This window comes from Hyaena hyaena, unplaced genomic scaffold (assembly GCF_003009895.1).
Source record: "Hyaena hyaena isolate Hyena2069 unplaced genomic scaffold, ASM300989v1 scaffold_646, whole genome shotgun sequence".
Taxonomy (NCBI): Eukaryota; Metazoa; Chordata; class Mammalia; order Carnivora; family Hyaenidae; genus Hyaena; species Hyaena hyaena.
The window spans coordinates 71,941-76,008 of NW_024081278.1; positions in this window are offsets into that span (position 1 = coordinate 71,941).

Below are 4,068 nucleotides of genomic sequence, written 5' to 3' on the forward strand. Positions count from 1 at the left end.
TTACTGCTACCTCTCTACTCTCAAGTTCCTCTATTTTAGTTCGTTTCTTTTTATACTTCTCTTCCAGATAATGAGAGGACTTAACATGAGTCTTTATATGACTAAATGAGTCATTATTTGAAGATATTTAGTCCTGTAAAAGGGCAGTGTTTTAGGAAAATGGAAATTTCAAATCATTTTATTCAACTCTAACTATGGGACATATTTGATATATATTATTCATAACAAAGGCATGTAATTTATATAAGTACATTGTTGATAGTTACATAAACATGTATTCATACATGTATATTGCCTTAGTTATATAACATATGCTGCTTAATTGTATGTAAATATGTGTTTATATACATAGATACATATTTTTTTTCACATTTCTATGTTTTTGTCTATTGACTGGTTTCTAACTACTTTTAATTGAGTTGTAGTATTTTGGGCACATAGAACTCTCCATTTTTTCCACTTGCTGTAGCTCAATTCTAAGTTCTGAACAAATGGTCAATATTATTTGCTCATTACTTGAGGAAATATATACAAACAAAATGAGATTGACATTTTTAAATCTTACAAAATCAGCTGTTAATGAAATAAAATTTTGTTAAATATTTTGGAACATAATTTGGGGAAATATGATAAAACGAAGTAGTGCATGATTGTGACTAGGTAGTAATACCAAATAGGGGTGTTTAATGGAGAGAAATTTGCCTGTGTGCACAAGTAAAGGTATATCAAGTTATTCAAGGCAGCCTTGTTGTTAATAGGCAAATAGTCACCTCATTGTAAATGTATAAATGAAGTATGTTCAATAGATTTTAATATGAGTAAACATTATTTTTCATCTCTGTCAACACAGATTGGAAGGTTGAGTAGTTTGGATTGCACAAAAGCATACCCTGAGACAAAGGTATTAGTGCAGGTATTTTATTTAGGAGGCAATCCCAAAGAATATCAAGAGGGGAGGGGAGAAACAAGAAAGCATGTGTTAACAAGTGAATTACAACCGTGAGTAACTAGTGTAAGTAGAGTCCCCCTGCAAAACTCTGGAAGACCATGTGGGACAAGCATTTTTTGATATCTCATGTGAAGGACCAGAGATATCAGCTTCCGTCCATTACTTGTTAAGGGCTCCTTGGGAGAGAGAGAGTGCTGTATTTTTTGAGACTTGTGGCCTACTGCACATGAATGGTTAGACTCCAGTGGTCAAAGATAGTGCTGGCAGTTCTGAGTCTGTGCCATGTTGAATATATGGGGGATATATATATATATATATATCATGGAGAACCTGATCCCCGTTAAATTGATGACAGTGCTTGCTGGTGGGGGGATCAGTGTGTAAAGGAATGGAACTGGGTCTGCAAAGCAAATTCCATTTAGATGGTTTTCTTCCTTTGTTTACTTAATAAAAACATTTGATGTAAATATGACAACATCATAATAATTCTCATTCTGTTATGTGTGCACAGCTGTTTGTGATGGCATATTAAAAATAGTTGCCTAAAATTAAAAAAAATATATTTGAAATTAAAGTAGAATAAAAAAGCCATCTAGTCTTTTATTATTCCATATGCACTGAAAGGCTGAGAGTACAGATAAGAATTATGAACTCTTTGAGATCTGGTATCATACAATTTTGTTTACAGGAGCTTACGCAGAATCATGGAGGAAGTTTATAAAATAAATGACCTAATTTATTAAATATGATTCTAGTTGACAAAGCCATGTCTCTATAGGCTTTTTAAGCCAGCTATGAGTCAGCCTTTTTTGTGTTCGCCACCATCAGTATAATTGTCTCTAATTTTCCTGATGTACTTTGGCATTGACTGGGTGAGAAATGTAATTTCCCTTCTAAGCATATAAATACTGGCGTCTAAAAAGGCATGGTCCTAGATAGTTACAAGATTTCAGAAAACTGAGGAAGCAAATTACTTGAGAATTTTGATAGAGCTCCAGATATATGAGTTAAGTCTGTGAAGAGGAAGATTCCATTTTTTAATTCCTTTGAGAAAACCATCTTAAATCCAGTTGCGAAGACCTATAATCTCAGTCCTTGTGCAAATTTGCCAAAGAAAAATGTATGTCACCTCCTCCTCTTTTGCTACTCTTATAAAGGTAATATTGCTGCCAAACTTTCCCTCAGAATATCAAGAAACATGCTGGTAGACGAGTGAATTTGGGCCAAATCCATTCCAAAATATAACCAAGAGATATTCCAACAGTTCACGAACCATCTTTAAAGCCACCCTAAAGCAAAACCTACTTTGGATGAACCAGTTCATGTTACATTGTCTAACCATGATGAACTGAGTTTTTCCTTTTGACTAGCTGTTCTCTCATTTACCAAAGGCTCTAACAGTATTTGTCAAATCCTAAAAACCATGTTTTATTTGTACTTTTGAAGAGAATAAAAGCGGATTGAAACCAAAATGAAAAGGCAAGAGACAGAAATGCTTAACATCATGTAGACACTTCACAGAAAATATTGTTTGAATTGAAATAAAAATATTGATTCAAAAAGAAACAACTGTCTTTTCTTACATAATTATGTGGGGAAATGAAGCCTTTTCTCTTTTAGAAAGAAAATTCTTTTGTGATCTTAAAACCAGAAGTACTTTTTAAAGTTTGTTTGAGAGAGGGAGAGAGCATGAATAGGACAGGGGCAGAAAGAGAGGGAGAGAGAGAATCCCAAGCAGGCTCTGTGCTCAGTCCCATGAACTGTAAGGTCATGACCTGAGCCGAAAGCAAGAATCAGACATTTAACTGACTGAGCCACTCAGGCATCCCAATATTAGGAATATTTTTAAAAGTTCTAAAGACATAGTACATTTGAAGTTACTCTCTAAGAATAAACTATGGCAAAATAAAGTTTCACAGTCTCCAGGGCATATAGCACTCGTTTGCAAATCTAGAAATTCACTGGTTGATCCTAGACACCACGACAATCTGCAAAAGTAAATGACCAAATACTAACCCAGACTTATTATGGATTCACTTTGCCTTAGGTAGCATGTAAAGCCAGTATGTTCACATTTTGCTTCTGAAAGTTGATGTTTCAGCATAAACCCTTATCAACTGCATATTTTGTGACTTCTTCATAATTAGTGACTGTGAGGAATTCTGAGACACAGACTGCCATCTCTATCCCGGAGAACTTTGCCTTAAAGTCTTTTGATAAGGAAACCATGATCAGAGGATGCTTTGTGCTTGTCAGCTGATACTGCTGTATTTCTCCCACTTTTTGGTAAGTTTGCAGCACATGATTTAGAGCTGCCAAAGCATTAGAATAGACGATATGAATAGAAAATCTCTAAAAAATAATAGAAACTCAAGCTGCATACTTTGTATGTATTTACGTGTGTTGTAACTGAGAGTATCTGTTATAAACTGTGGAGTTTAACTTGTGCAGAGTTTTGGAGCTTCTTCAATGCCTTGAAGAAAAAAGTTTAAATAACATGACATTGGCTTCTATCGAGGACCTAGACAAGGAGTCACAGAATCTTGTTACATGAAAGCTAAATTTCTTTTAAAAGTTTCAGGAGAAATTGTACAATCTCTTGATAAAATTTTCTGTCTGAAAATGGAGTTTAATTTCACAATATTTATTATATTCTCTGTAGGAGAAATAAAATTTAATGCCTGTGTATCTCTTCATAATTTCCATTTATTTTCTATTCAGAACTTGTTTTCTACATGCACATAGCAAATCATCATGTTGTATATCTAAAACTAGTAATATGTTACATGTCAATTATATCTTAAAGAAGCTGGGAAAATGATTAATATAAACATTTAAAAATTGTTTCTTTATTCCTCCTTGTGAGAGTTTTTGAAGGCTTTTGCTCTTGGTACAACTATTCACAGTTTCTTAGACTTTAAGGCCTACCCTACTTAATAAAGTGTCAATTGCATAATAATTTTTTTTTTATCTTCATTTTACTTTTGGGGGAATTCCATAGTCTTACCTAGTAAAACTTTTTTTTTAAATTTGAACTACTGCATTTTTAAGTTTGAAGTGTTAATTCTTGTCATTGATTCTTCCTGTTTTATAGCATCTTCTGTTTCCTGATTTTATTT